The sequence below is a fragment of the Leptopilina heterotoma genome, unplaced genomic scaffold (assembly GCF_015476425.1).
Source record: "Leptopilina heterotoma isolate Lh14 unplaced genomic scaffold, ASM1547642v1 Lhet_300, whole genome shotgun sequence".
Lineage (NCBI taxonomy): Eukaryota > Metazoa > Arthropoda > Insecta > Hymenoptera > Figitidae > Leptopilina > Leptopilina heterotoma.
Genome location: NW_025111004.1, coordinates 792,477 through 814,327, shown reverse-complemented (window position 1 = coordinate 814,327; position 21,851 = coordinate 792,477). Strand labels below are relative to the sequence as shown.

Sequence of the window (21,851 nt, the reverse complement as noted above, 5' to 3'; positions counted from 1 at the left end):
TACTTTCGATATATAAATGAATAAAAATTTTATTCAAAATAACTTATAAAATAATTTATAGAACAATTTTTGCAGTAATTTATTTTTTCACTGAGAAAACCATTTTTTAGTCTATCTTTCTATATTAAAATATTAGAGAAATTTACATTTTATTGTTGATTCTCTTCTCATGAATCATATTCCGATTTAGAATTGCCCTTAATGCCCATATGGCAGAAAATTATTAATTACAGCTTTGTTGCGTTTATTGATAGAATAATAGTTTATGTAATAGAAAACGATGATAAATTATCTAAACCCTGGCAATTTACGCCACATATAAATCACTTATATGTATTGACAAATAATACGAGGCTGTGAAAATTGAATTCTAAATTTTTTCTCCATAAATCATTTAATTTTCAAGAATTTAATTATTGAGAAATTAGATTATTTTTCCAAATTAATTGAAATAAAATAAGTAAAATAAACTTTTAAATTGTTTTTGTAATAAACATTTTGAAAACTTACTCCATGAGATTTTTATTAAAAAAATTGCAAAGTTTAGTGTATTTTTTATTTAAAATAGTAAACTATTTTCTGCAAATTAAAAAATTATATAGTAAAGATAATAGCAAATATTGATATTAAAAATGAAAAAAAAAGAATAAAAGGATTTGTCTAAGTAGAAATAAAGTTTTCACTTGAAAATTTATTATATAGGTATTAAAAAAATATTTTCAATTCATATTTTTCATTATAATGATTTTTGAAATCTTTGCGTTATTTGTCCGACTAAAAATAGAGTTTACTACTGGAAGTTTATTATCTGACAATAAACATTTTAAATTCTCTTATTTTTATTACAAAGCAATAAAATAAATTGATTTTTAGTTTCCTTGCGACATTTGTCTGGCTATAACTGGGATTTTCTGCTGAAGCTTTAATAATAGTTGTCTCGTCGTCAGAATGATATTTGTCTTATCGAAAATTAGTTTTTCTACTGAAAATAATTCTACTAAGTAGATTTTTTATTTTGATACAAAAAATAAAAACAAATTTTTCTAAGAGAAATTTTTTAGCAAAAATTCGCTTTTCTACTTAAATATTCTTAATAGACAAATTGCTACTATATCGATACAATGCTTGCCTGACCAAAAAATTTGTTTCTCTACTTAAATTTTTCTGATAACTGGTTTTTAGTACATTTTATAAAAATATGTTTAAAAACTTATTTCTTTACTTATTGTGTATTAGTTTTTCGTATTGAAAATGTTTTTAATAAAATAATTTTCTATGTCTTTGCGAATTTAGTCTGACCAACAGTTTCCTTCTACTACTGAGAGTTAATGTTAATGTTAATGTTAATGTTAATGTTAATGTTAATGTTAATGTTAATGTTAATGTTAATGTTAATGTTAATGTTAATGTAATGTTAATGTTAATGTTAATGTTAATGTTAATGTTAATGTTAATGTTAATGTTAATGTTAATGTTAATGTTAATGTTAATGTTAATGTTAATGTTAATGTTAATGTTAATGTTAATGTTAATGTTAATGTTAATGTTAATGGTTAATGTTAATGTTACTGTTAATGTTAATGTATGTTAATGTTAATGTAATGTTAAGTTATGTTAATGTTAATGTTAATGTTAATGTTAATGTTATGTTAATGTTAATGTTAATGTTAATGTTAATGTTAATGTTAATGTTAATGTAATGTTAATGTTAATGTTAAGTTAATGTTAATGTTAATGTTAATGTTAATGTTAATGTTAATGTTAATGTTAATGTTAATGTTAAGTAATGTTAATGTTAATGTTAATGTTAATGTTAATGTTAATGTTAATGTTAATGTTAATGTTAATGTTAATGTTAATGTTAATGTTTATCTGGTCAAAAATTTACTTTTCTCCTGTCAGTTTATTAATAAAAGTTCGCTAATACTATTGCAGTGTTTTTTAGTCCAAAAACTTAGTTTTCTTCTAAAAAAATATTATTTGACAAAAACCAATGGAAAATCAGTTATCTTAACGAAAAGGCAATTATTTAAAGTGATTTGTATTTTTGTTGCAATAGTTGTCTGAATTTAATTAATTTTTTCTACTGAAAGTTTAGTAATACATTTTTTCAAAAGAGTTGCGTTTGTCTAACAAAAAATGGTTTTTTCTACTAGAAATGTACTAATCAGTTGATTTTTAACATTGAAGCATTACTTATTGTCTGACCAAATATTGTTTCACTACTTAGAGTTTATTAATAAGTAGATTGTTATTAGTGTTAACGCAGTATTTGTCTGACGAAAAAATTTTTCAAAATTAAAAAATTGCAGAAAAAAACCTACTGTAAAATGTATTAAATAAAAATTTTGTTTTGTTAACTTTGTTTATTCAACATTTTTCCCTTTCATATTCGCGCTGATGCTGATATATTATGTACTTTGAAAATTTATGATTCCATTTGTGTAAAAACTTTTTTTACACTACAAGAATATATGATTGATTTTTTTCCCACCACACAATGATTTATAAGGACACAAGATTAATTTCTACATTTATTTATGATTTATGCCACTATATAAATACAGAAGAAAAAAGGATAACAAAAAAAATAGTTACGAATTAAATTTTTGCCCAAGTTCCAAAAACAAACAAAAAATTTCATATAGTTGACAGTTCACAATTCTCATTTCCATTTTCATTTTGATTGCAATTATATATGTGAACAAAAAAAAGAAGAAGAAAAAGAAAAACGAATATCCAAACAAAACTACCAAAAAAATGTCAGTTCAGCGAAGAATAATAGAGGGAATTTTTTTTCGTACTACTGAAGTTGAAAGCGTCGCGGAGGGGATGTTTATAGAGATGAAATAGAGAAGTTGGAATTGAGAGCAACTCCGCGAGACGAGGAAGCGAGTGCAAAACTAGGTCACTGTCGGGTCACTGAGCCAATGCAATATCAAACAATCCTTTTCCACTCATCCGTGAATTAATTATAATAAATATTATATCTACAAATAATATTATTGGTATTACAATAATAATAATCTTTAGGCATTTATTCCGCATTTAATAAGTAAATAAATAAATAAATAAATCCTTTCTAAATTAGAAAAAATTTTTGCTTCCCATTTATCAGGATTCAATTAACTTTTCTTCTCCTCTCGATTTTATAATGATTCTACAATAGGAATAATTTTTCAAAACAAAAAAATTTACTAAATTTTTCAACTAAACAACAATAAATGTTATCAAAAGTTTCTACATTTACTGAGTTGAGAAATAATTTTTTTATTATAAAAAACAATTTTGTAATAAAATTAAAATATTGAAAGAAATAATAAAAATTAAGGTCGTTTAATTGAAAGTTCATTGGAAAAAAAAATTTTACCACCAAAACAATAAACCAAAAACGAGCAAAGCTATAGATTAAGTGGTAAACGTTATAAAAAATTTAGGTCATTTCTCAAAGGTTAAAGGGAGAATTTTGAAAATGAAAAATCAATGCTCAAAAGGATAGGTATTTTCAAAAAGGTCAAGTGCGCAAAATAACTTTGAAATTTCGATCATCTAGATCCATATACGTACGATTCATTTAGATTGACAATATGATTGAGAAAATTGTAGAAAAGTGGAATAGAAATTAAAGTCATAAGAGAAGCATAATCGTAAGAATTTCCATATTAGAGTCAAAAGATTAAAAGGCAAGAATAATTTTAAAATACAAAAGGGGTCCACAAAACAGGGAAAAATTCAGAAACTCATAAGTAAAAATGAGAAGATAACACTTGAAAAATTTAAGTACATGCATTTGTGTAATATTCTCCAGGAAACTGCGTTCTTTAAAATTTCACGAGACATAGATATCTATATAGGTTTCTCTGTCATTATATAAACGCGAAAGCCCCCAAAAGATTAATTCAAGTCGAGTATGAAAAGGGAAGATTTCGCTAATTATTAATTAAAAGCTCTTAGCAGTGTGCGCTATTAATTATTTCGATGACTAACACACAGGTAGGCTGTGGTGTTATTGAGGACGTAATTCCGAAGGGATGCTTTACATCATAATCAGAAAAATAATTATATTCTATAATAGATGACAGAGACTGTTGTTCAGAATAATAATAGAAATAGTTAATATAATAATAATAATAATAAAAGGAGAAAGAAGAAAATACTAAAATAATTAATATAAATAATAATAATTATTTTTAAAACCAATATGAAAAAGTTTCTGGGAATGAGACCAAGAAATTCCTGGTAGTGAAAAAGAAAAATTGAAAACAAAAATTCTTGAAGTCACTTCTGTGAAATTTCAGGGAATTTCATTACAAAAGTATTTATAACTTTTTATTAAGAAATCGTCGTAGAAAAATCAACATTCGATCAGACAAATGGGCGGGTTTTGATATAAAATTTTTTTAAAATTAACTGGCAGTAGTAAAATCAACTGATGGTCAGACGGAATTCAAAAAGACATCGATAATTCCCGTGTGGAAAAATATTGTGGCAGTCTAGAGTCCAATGATTTCCCGATTAGCAATCATCAAGTCCGTCTAATTCTAGAGGGTCCATCAAGTCCCGAATCAGTGACTTAACAGATTGGCTTATTAGAAAAAATCTAAGTCAAATATGTCCGTCTAGTACGGTGTTATTAAGACCGTCTAGATTTGGTCTAGGATGTTATATGCGCATGCGTCGATGAATGCCCAGCTGTTAAGTAACATGGCGCCTAATGGCGTCGCGTCGTTTGGCGTCGTTAGATCAGTCAGTGTGTGATGCATTTTGTTTGTGAATTATAGTATTTGTTGTGGTTTCTGTTTTACGTGAATAATAATGTGCTATGTTGTTGTTGTTTTCTGTATAATTTAATTTTAAATGTGCCCTGAAAAAAATGATTTTGATGTGTTTCTATGTGTTTTGATTAGTCGGCTGAAGCTAGCAGTCGTACTCAGCATCAATGTTTAGGCGTCATCTACCAATATGCCTCTCCTTCAAATTTTTTAATACTTAATGATTTAAAAAATCATCGAGTATTGTTATTTGAGAATCAATATCCACTAAATAGCAAATTTAGTAAGTTTTTATTTATTAATTTCATTAATTAGTGGTTGACGCCTAAAGATTGGTGGTAAGTACGACTGATAGTTTCATCCGGCTGTTTTGATTTGCAGTAAATTTTATTTTACAAAAAGACTACTATATCTCCAATGCCAAAGATTGGGAGGGACACAAAGCCTTTCGCTTAAAGAAAGTTGAAGTGAAAAATACAGAAAATTAAAATATTTTTTTATACTTTTTATGTAAAAAAAAGTCATCAAAATTATTTCAAATATAATTAAGTTTTATCATTCTAAGAATAGTTGTCATAACATATAATGAGAAATTTTGAATAGACGTAGATTAGAATTTACTAGCACTGCTGATCAGACCAGAAACGCTGGTCTATTCTAGACTATAGCGTGGAAGTTTCGTTTCAATTCTGAACAGCCGCTCGACAAGACCGTCTGTCCTGGGTCTAGAAAGACGTTAGACAGTCTATTAAGCGCTTGGTCAGCGCCCTAAAATTTTTCCACACGGGTTATAGTGCTAAAAATTTTTAGAGTAGAAGAATCAATTTTTGGTCAGACAAATGTGTCATAATGTTGAAAATCAAACTTTACAAAAATATGAAATGTTATTTTGTTAAAAAATTTACAGTGAAAAATACTACTTTCTGTCAGACAAACATCGGGTTTATATATTTTTTATTATATATAATACATATATTATTACTACAAAATATTATAATATTATTCCTATATTTATATTTGTTAATGTTTAAAATCCGCTGATTAGGAAATTTTCAGAAGAAAACTTAATTATCAGTCAGACAAATGTGTCTTTAATATAAATAATTTCGTTATCAATATTGTTTAAGTAGAAAAACACATTTTTTGTCAGACATAGAAAATGTAAGTACTAAAAATATTTTAAGTAGAAAAATCCATTTTCGATCAGGCAAATGTGTCACTAATATTAAAAAGCAAATATCAATCAAATCAATCAAATAGTAGTAAACTACAACTTCGTCAGACAATAATATAAGCAAAGAAATTAAGAATTATTTTATTATATACTGTTAATAGAAAAACTTATTTTTTGTAAGACAAAAATTAACAAATGTAAGAAATACAGTAAAATTAAATAATGCTTTTCAAAAACAAGTTTTATTAAAATTTCAGTAGAAAAAACATTTTTCAATCAGACAAACATTGTGTCAATATAAATATTTTTTTTTATTAATAATCTTAAAAAAAAGTTAACTTTTTGTTAGACATAAATAAACCGTTAATACTAAAAACCTACCTATTTAGTTAAATTTAAGTAGATAACCTCTATTTTAGACCAAACAAATATTCTTTTAGTAATTATAATGTTGTTGCATTAATAAAGTTTCAGTAGTAAAACCAATTTTTTAGTCAGACAAACATCTAAATAATTTATAACAATTTTGTGATTAATAATGTTGAAAGAAATATAAAAAAACTATTTTTAGTCTGAGGAATAATGCGTTAATATTTAAAATCTACAGTGAATTTTCAGTAGAAAACTCAATTATCAGTGAGATAAATATGACATTAGTAATAAAAATAAAGTTATTAGTAAAATTGCAGTGGAAAACCTAATTTTTGGTCAGACAAAAATCCCAATAAAAGTAACAAATTTGCTATTAAAAATATTTAGATAAATGAAAAAATACATTTTTTGTAGGATAAAAATTTCGGTTTTAACTTTGCAGCGGTTTTTCTTTATATTTCATTATTATTTATATATATATTATTTATATATATTATTTATTATTATTTATATTTTTTATTTTATTTTTGCTCCATATTTTTATTACATTTTTGATACTCATTTGTTGCCCTTTTTGGAATGAGAGAAAGTATAGCTAAATTAATTATTATTATTATTATTATTATTATTATTATTATTATTATTATTATTATTATTATTATTATTATTATTATTATTATTATTATTATTATTATTATTATTATTGTGTACGATTTAATTAGAGTAAAAATTGTTCTCGGTTTACTTTGAATTTTAAACAAAAAGAACTTTTTTTAATTTTATAAAAATAAAATTTATGTAATAAATGTTTTGTTCAATTGTTTAAAGCTAAAAATGAGGCCAGGTAGTCGTGGAATAAATGAACATTGATGTGAACATAATGGTAAATATAGAATAATTAATAAAAGAAAATTAAATAAAATATTCATAGGAATTAAATAATACTTCAAATTTATTAAATATGGTAAATATCATGCAAATATAAAATAAAAAAGTGATTATTTATTTATTTATTTGAAAAATATACGGGCAATGCCCTTTCGTACAGAGTACTAATTACAAGAAATAGCATTCAAAATTAAACGGCTGCCTTATTGTTATGAATATCAAGAATTTCACATATTTGGAAAGAAAAAAAAAAGTTTACTTCTCAATCCTCTCACATTTTGATAATAAATTGAAACAGTTGTGAGTCAGCTATTGACATATCATGTGCTGAGTGAGAGGGGATAACATCTGACAGACTGTCAGAACCATGTGATATGTCTACACCAGCATTGCCATCAACAGGACTTATTAACTACGTGTGTTGGATTTCTCCTTCTTACGTCGAGTGTGCGTAATAATTACTGGTGAGCCTGAGCCGTGACGAAAAACGATGCGCGCGTTCACCTCTTCAGCTTGTTGACGCATTTCCAAAATCCCTCTCAAATTTGTCATTTCCTCCAACTGAACCTTCGTCATATCCCAGGAAAGACGGAGGTTTTGCAGAAGAGGACGATGAACATCGTTCCTTTTCGCTGCCAAGAAAGATTTGTGAAGCGCACCTGCATTCTCCACGGAGTTGCAAACAATTTTCACAGGTCGCGGATATTTCTGATTCTGGGTCAAAATACCAAGTCTAAATATATTAGAATTTTGAAGTAATGCGGGAGAAGAAAATTTATGAAAAAGTTGTTTAACTTCAGAATCAGAAAGATTAGTTTCAGAATGATTATTGGGAGTGCTTGCATTCTCACTAAGACCAAAGAGAATAAGATTACGAGAACAAGACAAACGATCCTGCATTTCTGTCATGCAATCGCGAGTCAATGATTGTACGTTTAATTTTTGTAAAGTACCTTCAACAGAAGAAATTCTCTTACTGTGGTCAGATGCAGTAGCTATAATATTATCAACCTTTTCAGAAACAGATTATCATTTTTTCTGATAATATTTTAGTATTTAATTTTAGTTACTAAACATTATTCTAAAGTTTTCTTTTCTGTGTTAGAAATTAAACCTAACTACATTTTTATAATTTATTTGCAGTTGTAATAAACTGAAGTAAAATCGACTTTGGAATTTATTCCATTTTCACTATGATTTTCACTTTGACTTTTCAGGCTTTGATAAATTGAAAGAATAAACTCCGAGTGCAAAGAAAAATAATAAATTAAAGTTTAAGAAAAAGTTAAAGTTAAATTAAAAGTCAAAGTAAAAATTAAAGACATTGTCAAAGTGAAACTCAAAGCTATTAAAAAAGTTTAATATTATTTTTTATTTATTATTATCATTATAAATTAGTAAAAAAAATAGTAAAAAATTGAGACTCAAAGTGGTAGCCAAAGTAATTGTCATCGTGAAAGACAATTTAATTCAAAGTGAAAATCAAATTAAATTATATAATTGCACTTCTTTATTGTATTATTATTGAATGGTAATTGAAATTTATTCATTTATTTAAGTAAGGCATTATTTTGAAAAAAAATTGTCACTAGTAAAAGTATAATTTTCTTTTTCATTTCAGAAGAATGGGTTAAGAGGGTAGGAGGTTAAGGAAGCGGGTGAGTTGAGAAAATAAACTTTCTACTCGGTTTTTCTTCATATCTAATATCAAAAATATGTTGAAATCAGGTATTCTCAATATTTCATTTTTCCATCTTGAAAACATATCAGACAAACTTGACATGTTCTATTGAAAAAACATCTTATACTATTCAACCACGTTTTCCAACAAAAAATAATCCAATAAAATTAAAAAAAATGTTTGTTCCAATTATTATAATTAGAATGAATTTGTTTCATTTTACGTTCTGCTTTTTATTTCTTTTTTGTTTAGCTACTTTCTGTAGTAGAATAATAATTACAAATAGCATTTTTTTTCGAAAAAAATATTTTATTTATTCATTTCGTTATTTCTTGTTATTTTAAGTAATTCTTATGTTTTCTTGTTTTTTTTTTGTTTCACATGTTTTCTTCTTTTCTTTGTTTTCTTACATTTTTTTTAATATCCTACTTATTTTACTTGCTTTTTGTTTTTTTTTTTTTTTGAGGGGCTTTTGTGTTCTCTATATATTTATTTAATTTTAATACGAAATTGAAAATATTCTCATTAAAAGAATATGAATATATCATGTCTAGTAAATCAGTTTTGTTACATATGAAAGCAGTATAAAAATTGATTTACTGTTCTCAACGTATTTTTTCGCCTTCTTCTTTTTGTTTTTAATGTTCAACCAAACACGATACATTCTAATGGAAAACTTGGATATTTTACTCAAAACTCCACTTTCAACTAAAAGCTACATATAATTCATTCAATATTCCCACAGTTTTTCATTTTTATATCACATCAATTTGAATGTATGACTAAAATTGACTTTTACTACTGTGAGAAGAAAAATTCAAATGTCATTGCGCAGATGGGAAATATTTCTTTTTATTATAAAAATAAAATATTTTTCACTCAAATCATAAAATAATATGAAATAAAATAGATTTTTTTAATAAAAGTTTACTAATTAAGTAATTTTCAATAATCTTTGAATGTTTATCTGACCAGATATACAGAATTTACTACTGATTGTTTAACATCTGAGGATCAACATTTTAAAATGTATAATTTCTATTAAAAGACAAACTAACAAATAATTTTAATTTCCTTGTGATATATGTCTGACTATAAGTAGGTTTTTCTACTGAAACTCAAATAACAGTCTTTCTTTCATAGACCGATATTCTGATGATCAAAAATTGGTTTCTCTACTAAAATTTTACAAGTAACTTTATTTTTAACATTAATTATTCATTTATATGAATAATTAAATATTAAATTAATTAAATAATTAAAGAATTAGATGATTTTCTCGATTCCATTTCTGCGTCAGCGATGTGTTTAAATTAAAGAGGAGTTGGTGCATCAACATAGGTTACGTATTGTATTAGTATTAAAATTATAATTATAATTATTATCTTTTATATATAGTTATTTTTAAAATATTGTAATTACTTCAGCGATAATCCTGTAATTGGTCTTTGTGACTGTAGGATTTATTCAATAAATATTAAATCTAATTAAATTAAATTACCGCATTATTTGTCTCGACAAAAATTGTCTATACTACTTAAACAATATTAATAACCAAATTAATAACATTAAATGTATACATTTGCCTAGCCGATAATTGAGTTTTCTACTGAAATTTTACTAATTAGTAGATTTTTAAAATTAACGCATTATTTATTAGACCAAAAATGTATTTTTTCATTTCCTTAAACTTTATTAAAAATATAATTAAAAATTTAGTAAAAACTAAATTTCTACTGATACTTTATTAATAACAAAATGATAACTATTATTAAAAGGATGTTTGTCTGACCAAAAATAGAAGTTTTCTACTGAAATGTTATTAGTAAATAGATTTTTACACTGAGAGAAGAGTTATTGTCGTGACAACAAAACGCGTTTAGTAGCAGAAACACATGGAGAGCGATTGTAGCGCCCCTGGCGGTTTAGTTCCTGTTTAGTTTCCCTGACTAAACTGACAGTCGTTCCTACTATAGTATAGTAGATGCGACTGTTAAATTTGTCCGTCGAAAATTAACAAGACTGTTTAGTTATCGGAACTGAACCGATAGTCGCCTTCACTATTCTCTTCTCTCCGTGTAATATTAACGCATTATTTGACTAGTCAAAAAGTTTTATTTAAACATTCTTAAAAAATATTTATATTTTCACAATGTTTGTCTGACTGAAAATTGTTTTTTCCAAAGAAATTTTTATAAGACTCGTTTTTAAATATAATTGTTTAATTTTTGTTATATTTGTTGCATTTGTTCATATATGTAATATTGGTCTAACCAAGAATTGATTTTTCTACTCTCTCCATGTGTTTAAAAAAATAACATAATTTACAATATTTCTCTGAGAAAAAATAAGGTTTTCTACTAAAACTATGTGAATGTGATAAAATAATTCTTAATTTCTTTGCTTATATATTTGTCTGATCAACATTTAATTTGACTACTGTTTGTTTGATTTAATTGATATTTGACTGACCAAAAATGAATTTTTCTACTGAAAATATGTTTAATACCTTAATTTCCAATGTCGTCTGACCAACAGTTGATTTTACTACTTACAGTTAATTTTTAATATTTACCCCATTTGTCTGACCGAAAACTGATTTTTGTGTAACACCTGCTGGAAAAGAGCTACTTTTCTTTAACATAAATGCAGCACAAAGTGGTCAATTTCTGCACATTTAAAAGTGTGCAGGAAAGTGTACTTTTCTGCACACTTTTCTGTAAACAGTATAATATACACTATAATCAACACAAAACTATATTTATTGATTAGAAAAGTATAAAAATTACTTTTTTCGGTTAACAGGTGTTGCACAAAGTACTGTGTGCAACACGTACGAAAGAAGATTTTCCGACTTCGTGCAAATTACTGCCCTCGCTTCGCTCGGAGCAGCAAACTTTACACTCGTCGGAAAACAGCTTCTTTCTGTACTTGTTGCACAATATACTATTCTACTCAGGGTTTCTTAATAATAATTTAATATCCATTCGTTTTGTAATGTTTCCTCTGACCTAAAATTTATTTTGCAACTGATATTATGTTAGTAAATAAAATATAAATATATTAACAATAATAAATATAATAAATAAATAATATAATAATATAATACTCAATGTTTGTCTGACAGAAACTAGTAATTTTCACTGATAATATTATTAAAATAATAACTATTTTTGTAAAGTTTGTCTAATCAGAAGATTCTTTTTTCACTTAGGTATTAATAAATCCACTCTATTATATTAAGTTAGAGGACGACCGACCGACCGACTCACACCTCTTTCTATTCTGTCTAACTATCTTTAAAAATACTTCACTCACACATGTCCAAAAAACACACATGAATGTACATTATATTATACAGTAATAAGTAGTAGTATAAGCAGTAGTATTCCATGAATGTCACGCATGCGCAGTAGTATTCTATCAATGTCACACATGCAAAGTAGTATTCTATCAGTGTCACGCATGCGCAGTAATGTTCTATGAATATCAGGCATGCGCAGTAGTTTTCTATTAATGTTACGCATGCGCAGTAGTGTTCTGTCAATGTTACGCATGCGCAGTAGTTTTCTATTAATGTTACGCATGCGCAGTAGTGTTCTATCAATGTTACGCATACACAGTAGTGTTTTACCAATTTTACGCATGCGCAGTAGTTTTCTATCGATGTCACGCATGCGCAGTAGTGTTCTATCAATGTCAGGCAGGCGCAGTAGTTTTCTATCAATGTCACGCATGCGCAGTAGTGTTCTATCAATGTCAGGAATGCGCGCAAAACACCCACACATATAAACTCACACATATACACTAATCGCATGTACATGTATACTCACACATGTACATAAATTACATACACATGTATACTGACTCATATGCAGATATAAACTCCTACATATACACAAATCACATATATAGATTTAATAAACTTATGGGAACTTATTTATTTACTTGTGTATTTACTTATTTATTTGTTTGACAGAAATCAACAATAATTTTTTAAATAGATAATCAGTGAAAAATGACTTATATTTCTGTAAGTGTAATTTTCAACTGACTTTTAGTAAAATTATTTGTTTGACAGAAATTTACAATAATAAATAAATCACAATAAAATAACAATCAGTGAAGAATGACTGATATTTTAGTACTTTTCAACTGATTTTCAGTAAAATTCCACTGATTATGAACCCAAAGTCACTTTTTAAAAATACAAAATGGAGCATTTAGGATAGCGGACGAAATGAAAGATTTAGTAAGAGAATACGTAAAAATAACATTTCGTATAATCTACAATGACAATTTTTTAAAATGTCACTTCATAATTTTTGTCTTATTACACAATGATTTTAAATAAAATAATTTATATTTTTATAAATATTAATAAGTTTTTACATTTTCTAACCACTATAAGGTTTTAATTTTGTAAATGTTCAAACTCTGGTTTAGAAAGAAAAATTTATATTATTATACAACTATATTGTCTAGACTTGCAAAAACCCAAAGTCTAGACAAATTTGTCGTAACAATATTGTTACAATACATATTGTAACAATATTGGTGACGGTGACGTGCGTAAGAATAGTGTAGTAAAAATTTCAAAAAAACATTTCTCAAAAAAATTAATAAAACAGCATTTTTATATAGTTTGCGAGACAAAAATTCCTGAAAAAAAGTGTTGAAATTATTTGATTGAAAAGCGTTCACAAATGATGTCACGCAATTTTTCGGGATTTTATACCCCCCCCCCTCCCCCTGTCAAACAAATCTCATGCAATTTCACATGTAAAAATACATTGTGTCACGTTTAGTAGAGACCCTCCACTCTCCCCTCAAAAAACGTGACATCATTTATGAACGCTCCCTTGCAAATATCTTGCAAAATATTAAAAATTCTGTAAAACTTTTTGGCACACTTATTTAGGACCCTAAACACTATCAAATTACAAAGTACCCAAGTATCACGGAATATAACCTTAAATTGAAGGGAATATTGCATTTCATATTCGGAATATTCTAGTGGAATGTTCCAGAGATCTTAAAGTAATATTAAAATGTCCGCTGCACAGATATTCCAAGATAACATTTAGGGAATGTTCCACGGTTATATCGAAGTACTATTCCAGGATGATGTTGAAGGAATGTTCCACCGTAATAAAAATGGAATATTCCACGGTGATGTTGAGGGAATGTTCCCAGATAATATTAAATATGTTGAAAATACCATTGAAAATCGTTTTTACTAAAGAAAGAAGATAAAGAGAAAAAAAGTCAAATTTTTTCAAAGTATGAAATTTTGGAATATTTCCAGGGAATATTCTGGGAATATTCTGGGAATATTCCCTTAATATTCATTCAACATTACCTTGGAATATTCCATTAATATTACGGTGGAACATTGCCTCAACATCATCCTGGAATATTACTTCGAAATTACCGTGAAACATTCCCTCAATGTTATTTTTGGAATATTTATGTGAGGCGGACATTTTAATATTACTTTAAGATCCCTAGAATATTCCGAATATGAAATGTAATATTCCCTTCATTTTAAGGTTATATTCCGTGCTGCTTGGGTATAAGCAAAACCAAAATTTCGTCGATTCATATATGAATCCATGGCTCTATAGAGCCATGGAACGCCCCATATAGCATTTTAATATGATTCACATTTTGGACAAGTTAAAACCTACAATATTGGCTAGTTTTAATAAAAAATTTAGGGGGAAATGGGTCAAAAGTACTAAAAGATGGGAAAATATTATTTTTGAAATATCTTTTTTATTTTTTGTGTAGTGGAACGTGGGGTAATGGGAGCTTTTAAATTTCACGTACTTAAAAGCCTTCAAATTCGCTGCAATGTCTAGAAAATCTTCTACAACCTTTGTTTATATCATTCCAAAACAAACGATTACATTCTTGACAAATTTTTAGTAAAGACAAGGGAAAATGTATTTTTTGAGTTTTCGTTGTAAAATGCCAAATATTTCTAAACATCACCATAAGTAGTTAAAATCGTATTATTTAGTTCTGTTTTTTCATTATATTATAGGTGAATATGTGTGGATATGTATACTTGTATAAAAATCGAGATAATAATAAAATTTGTTTATATTTTTATTTTTTTATTCAAATTTTGGCCTGTAAGAATTCTGTGGGGTAATGGGAGAATTAGTGTCAGCCCAAAGAATCTTCGTTACTATGTTACGGCTTTTGTTATTTCTTTGAAAATTGTAAAAGATATCACCTTATAAAAAAACTTTTAATTAAAAAATAATTTTTGGTGGAAAAAATAAAAAATTAAATTTTTTTCAAAAATTTTTTATTCAATTAAAATTTAGGAAAAAGTTTATTCTAAGTCTAAAGTTTTGGCTTCATTGTAAGTATTAACACTTTTCTATTATAAACAAAAAATATTCCTAAAGAATAGAAATTTTTTAAATTTCAAGTGAAAGCCCACAAATTAAGTGATGGCAAAAAATGTATTTTTTTTGAAAATTTTTTTTTCCAATTTACTTTCTCTTTTTAAGTTTCTAATGAAACATAATTAAAGATAAATAACAAAATGAGTAGAAAATGACGAAAACAATGTATTATTATAAAGATAAGTTGGTTTTTTAAATAATTTTCCTTAAGGGGCTCCAATTCCCCCACGCTTCCCTATAACAATTTTTGTTTAAAGATTTTCAATGCGATAAGAGCAATTGTTTAAAAGATAAAAAAACACAAACTGTTAGAGGCAAAAAAGGAGATATTTAAAAAAATCCTTTTTTTCCCCACTTAATTCACATCAATATCAAACATCGGAAAAAAACCTCGATACATCGAAAATATCGAAATTAAAACATCGAGGTTATAAACATCGATGTTTCCGATGTCGATGTCCCATCATTACAGAAAATCCTTTTAGTAAGAAAAGAATAGACGTATCTTCGCCCTTTTCTTACTAATTATCCAGAGAATTAGGCTAACATTCAAAACCTAACCTTCTAAGTTTAGTTATTTCAAAAAAATTATTTTATTGATGCAAATAAATATTTATTTTAATTAAAAACTATGCATTATTGAATCAAGTAATTTTCATAATTGATTTGAAGCAATATTTATTAGATCAAATTATTCTATTTAATTGACTTAGGTAATTTGTATTTGGTTCAAATAACTATTTATTTGATACCACACGGAGAGAAAAATCAAGCGTTTGTAGTATGGACAGTTAAGCTTATTTCGTAAAAGAATGCACATGCGCAATATGCGTAAAACTTCTGCTGTATTTGTATAAATTTCTACGTTATCAGCATAAAAGTTCTACCTGTAACGCATGGGACGTCAGTATACTACGATTGCAAGAGATCCATGCTTTTTTAGTATATGTTTCATGCAACTGAGGTATAAAAACATGCCTCTTTAGCAGGACGTTCATACAAAATTAGCATAGGAAGTCTCCATACTACAAACGCTTGATTTTTCTCTCCGTGCATAAATTAAAATATTTATGTCCAGTAAATATTTACTTAGTTCAAATAAATAAAAATAAATAAGTAAAAACAAATAAGTTTAAATACAACTGAACGATAAATTACTTCCGAAAAAATGGTTTTCAATTTTTTTTGCCGCGTTTGTCTGGCGAAAAATAGTGTTTTCTACTAAAAGTTTAATGGCTGACGAAACTCGATGTCTTCTACTGAAAGATAAAAAAAATTCCAATTATTTTTAGTTTTTTAGAAAATAAAGTAGACAATAAAAAATATTTATTCCTGTACTAAATAATTAATGTCTGACAGATATTGACTTCTTGCACTAAAAAAATGTAAGTTTATCTACAAATTTATTTAACGCAATTAAATTTGTGTTGTAAAAATAAATTTCCATCAAAACAGTAATAATTGTGTAATTATAAAGTACCTATGTAATGATAATTATTATGCAGTTCAGTTTATTATAGTACACTAATGTTATTTATGTTCATGTTTCTGCTAATTAATTTTTAAATTCTATTTTTGCAAAATTAAGAAAAATTTTAACGATGCAATAATCGAAAAATTTGATGAAGTAAACACTAAATAATTTGAAGTTTATTGCTGACTTGAGAGAAATTTTTTTTTCCACCTTCGAATATAGAAAGAATATAACCAAGTAAAACCCAATCGCAGTGTTTGCATAAAGATACCATTAAAATGCATGAACTCACTGCATAATCTGTGAGATATTTCTTACAGTTGAAACCGCACCATTTCTGCCTCCGCTCACCAAAGCAGCAGCATTTTGAAAACTTGTAACATTTCTTCATGAAAGCATTTAGTCCCTGAATCTAAACTTTTCTGGACGCGTGGCTTTTTCTCTCTTTTAAAAAAAGAAACTAAAGTCTCGCGAGTAATTGCATTGAAAAGTCAAATCTCAGTTTGAAATTGCTACGGAAATGAAAATATATATATATATATATATATATATACGTGGTAACTTTTATATGAAAAACTCTTGAATATGCATTTCAAAAATTTGCAATAAGAATTTTTCTTTTCTTGCATCTCTCTTTCTCTTTTATATCTCCATGTAATTAATTTCATACCAAATTTCCCCTGAATGATCAAAATTTAATATTTTAATTATTCCATGTATAAATGACATATTATTCAAATTATATATTTGCTTGGTAATTATTAATTAACATTTGTTATATATGACATTTTTTGAATAATTTATACTGTATGAAATGATTATTACTTGTTTTCATTCATATGACACGTCATTTTGTCATCATCTAACAGTGGATTTATAAATCCATTTTTAATATATCGAAAAAAATTGAAAAACTCTAAGCATGAAATTATAAAGAAACATTTGTTACATTTTGACTGTTTAAAATTTTTGAGCGCAAAAAATATTTTTCTTGTTTTTGCAAAAAAAAACATTTTAGCCTAATTTTCTTATTTTTGCAAAAAATTATTTTTTTACCATTTTTTCGATTTTGGACTTTGCAGAAAAAAAAGATGAAAGAAAATATAGTAAATTTGTGTTGATACGACTAGGGAAATACAAATCTCTCGTATCAGTGTCGAGTAAGGGAGATTAATAGGTTGGTAGATAAAATTGTACGAACAGGAAGTGAAAGAGATACGAAATAAACTCTCAAGCTTCGATAAACGTGGAATGAATTTTTCACACCGAGCTTCTTTTCTCCCTGAAACATCTACACCTTCTCCTACCCCTTCCCCTTTTTTTCTCTTCTACACGTATAACTCCATCGTGGCAAAACTTGTGAGTTCTTATTTGCGATTCTCATCGAGATAGCGTGGGATAAGAGGAGAAAGAGAAAAAGAAAGAGAGAGAGAGAGGAATCTCGAAGCCATCTTCGTTCGAGGAAAATCTCTCAAAGTAGCTTCTTTGAGTGGGTTCAACAGAAAGTTTACCGCACGAAAGGAAAGTAGGTACTCGGGAATGTAGATCAATCGCTTCTGTTCACGGAGAAGTATCTCTTTCTCTCTTTCTCGAAGAAGAAACACGTGCCTGTATCTATTTCGTGTTAGAAAACAGGGAATTTCGATTACAGGTTAATTAATTGAAATGCATTGAAGAAAATGTGATGAAAATTTATACCTCCCTAGAGTTGCGTTTATTATAAATTTATATACCCAAAGGTATCTGTAGAGTCAAATTCTCGGGAGTTCAATAAAAATTCATTTAAGAGGGCATTTACTGTGTGACGCCCTCAAAATTTAAAGCGCATTATGTGGATAATTTGCTCGATTTTTTTCTTTACTTCGACAAAATAGAATACTTCAAACTTTTTAGTAAAATAGAATACTACCTTTTTATATTTTCCAATTAATTATTTATTAACTATAATAAAAAATTTGAATGTCCTTTCATTCATTCACTTTTTCTGTCCCTCACACTCTAAAGTTGTCTTTTGTTTATACTTTTGTTTTTCGTTTTAGATAGATTGTATATTATATTATTACTAGCAAATATTACGACGGAACGTGATATTCAATTTATTATTGTTATACAATTTACAAAATTTTTTATTTTCAAATATAAATTTTTAAAATAATTTCATCATCAAAATTAAAAAAATTTACTTATTAAGAACAAAATTAATTATTACTGTTCATATTTTCAATTTTTTTTTTAAATTTCACGAAAGAATTCAATTATTTTCTAAAATTTTAATAAATCCTTCTAAACAATTTATTCATTTTTTTAAATAGATAAATCTTTACAAAAATTTAATGATTTTCAAAATAATTTTAATTGAATTCATCCTCGGACGAATTCAAATATTTTAAAATATTTCCATAAATTTCAATTATGTCCTAAAGTTTGAATAAATTCTTTGAAACAATTCAACTATTTTTATAAATAGTAAAATTCTTCGCAAGAATTCAATTATTTTCAATTTACTTTTAATCAAATTCTTCTTCATAAAATTTAATTGCTTTCAAAATTTTCAAATTAAAATTATTAAAGAAACTCCATTAGTTTAAAAAAAATTCAAAGAAATTCTTCAAAAGAATTTAATTATGATTTCACTGCAAAAACAGGTGTCTATATTTGAGACACTTTTGTCCTCATTTGTAAGACGTTTTGGGATGTCTTTCAGGAAGACGTTAAAAGTGACTATTTTGGAGACGTTTAAAGTGTCTTCATTCAGATGAAATTTCTGCTTGAATCGATACATAACCTAAAAATGCATGTATGCATTGATATTGCGCGGGAAACTTTCATCGAGACGAGGCAAGACGAATATTACCGAATATACTCGAATACACAAAATGTCTTTTATTCAAAGTGTCTTACTTCGAAAACGTCTTAAATTACCAAAAGTGACTTAAATGTAGACACTTTTACCGTCTACATTATATGTCTTAAATTATAAGCACTGAAAGTGACTTGTTTACATTTGTAAGACGCAAGAAGTGTCTCAAATTTTTAGACTCTTTGCATGAAAGACAGATGAATTTGTCATTTATTCCAGACTAGACGTTTTCAAAACGTCTAATGTCTTAAAATAAGACGTTTCGAAGACGCTAGTTTTTGCAGTGTTTTAACAATTTAAATAAAATTCTTTGAACAAATTCTATTGTCATCAAAATTTTTTGATAAAATGAAATGAAAAATTATAAAAAAGTTAAGAAACAAAAAGCAAACAACAACTAACTTTAAACTGCAAACAGATTACCGGAACATGTAGGGGAGAGTGGGGCAAAATGGGGTACCTTTTTGAAATTGGCTGTTTACAGAGAACCAAACGAATAAATCGATTCAGCTAAACTTCAGAATTCTTTTTTGTACACTTAGCTTTGAGGAAATTATGATAATAGCGGAGAAAAAAATTTTTGAAAGAACTTATATCGTATTTTCTAAGAAAGTGCTAAAATCCCATTTTGCCCCACCCGTGGGGCAAAATGGGGTGGCATCAAATAACTATACAAAACATTGAGTATTTTTTCAAAATTCATTAAATTCTTGTTGTATGAGATTATAAATACAAACAAAAAGTAGGATTCTTTATTATTATGAAAAAACAAGTAATATTTATTGGAATTTAACAAAAAAACATCCATATTGCAAAATATCGATATATCGATAATGAAACATCGATGGTATAAGTTTCCAAACAAAAATATTGATTCTTCTGCAGGAAACCTTTAAATATGCATAATATAATGTTTTTAAATAGTTTTAATGAAACGGCGTAACTTCCGGCATGCCCCACACTTAGTTACCCCATTCTGCCCCACACTGCATATTAAAACAAAATGCAATGTTTACAAGTTATTGTAAACAATTAAACAATCTATTCTATTGGAAATTACTCTAGAATAAGTACTGAAAAAGATCCCACACTTGCCAAATTAAATGCATTATCCCAAAAAGTTTGGAGAGCACTTTAATTTTGAAAAAAATTCATATTTTTTTTGCTTAAAACTTAAAAGTTGTATAACTTTCAAAAAAAAATTTTCTTTGGAGTGTCTTCATAATTAATAACAGTTTCTTATCAACATGAATGATATATGTCGAGGGAAAAAAAATTAAAAGTACCTATCATGGAAAAACAGAGGTACCCCATTTGACCCGCCTACCCCATTTTGCCCCACTCTCCCCTACTTTATTATTATTAATTAATTAATTAATGTTATAATTATTTTTATTTTATAATTAATTCAAAATTGTAATGACAAATAAAAATCATCAGAATTTTTTTCACTTCTTTTCATTAAAAGACTAAAATTTTGTTAAAAAGTTTTGTCAAATTGAAATTATGCAGATTTTTGTTCTTTACTTTTAAACAAAATTAGAAAGTTGTTAAACAACTGTTATTAAGAAATAGAAAATTTATTTATTTTGCATTATTTTTGTTTATGAATCACAATTTTTTTAACAAAATTATTATTTTGTTTTAGAAAAAGAAGAAAAATATTTTTACAATTCCTATTTTTAATCTTATTTTTGGAACAGAATTTTCCACAGGAATTAAGACATTAAAAAATTTCAAATTCAAACCTTTTTTAAATTAAACAACTTATAAAAGTATTGTTAGAAAACAGGAAGATATCGATTGCTCCGAGTCGAAAACTCGGAGTGATCGATTTCTTCATGTTTTCTAATAATTAAAGATAACCGAGAGATAAAATAATTATTTTGTATTATAAGAATATTGTTACTGTCACTTCATCAAAATTATTTTAATCACTTTAATTCAATTATTATTTTCTAGAATTTTAAATTATTTTTTATTAAAATAGTAATTGAATTCCTGTGAAATTTTTATTATTTATGAAAATAATTAAATGTTTGCATACAATTTTATTAAAAAATTTTCTAAATAATTTAATTCTTTTTGAGAAATTCTATTAAAATAGTAGATATTGAAAATAATTGAAATTAAGACAACAATTTTTTTGACATTTGCTAGTCTATAATATATTTAGTTTCAGTTATATGATACAAACTAATTATAAAA

General features: G+C 26.4%; 1 protein-coding gene across 1 annotated transcript in view; it reads left to right on the top strand.

Annotated features, from left to right (window-relative positions):
• The first annotated feature begins 8,831 nt into the window (after window positions 1–8,831).
• Window positions 8,832–21,851, top strand: part of LOC122504508 — a 94,803-nt gene continuing 81,783 nt past the window's right edge. The window contains exon 1 of the mRNA XM_043615654.1: window positions 8,832–8,864. The gene's annotated coding sequence lies outside the window, so the exon portion shown is untranslated. The remainder of the gene's footprint in view (window positions 8,865–21,851) is intronic.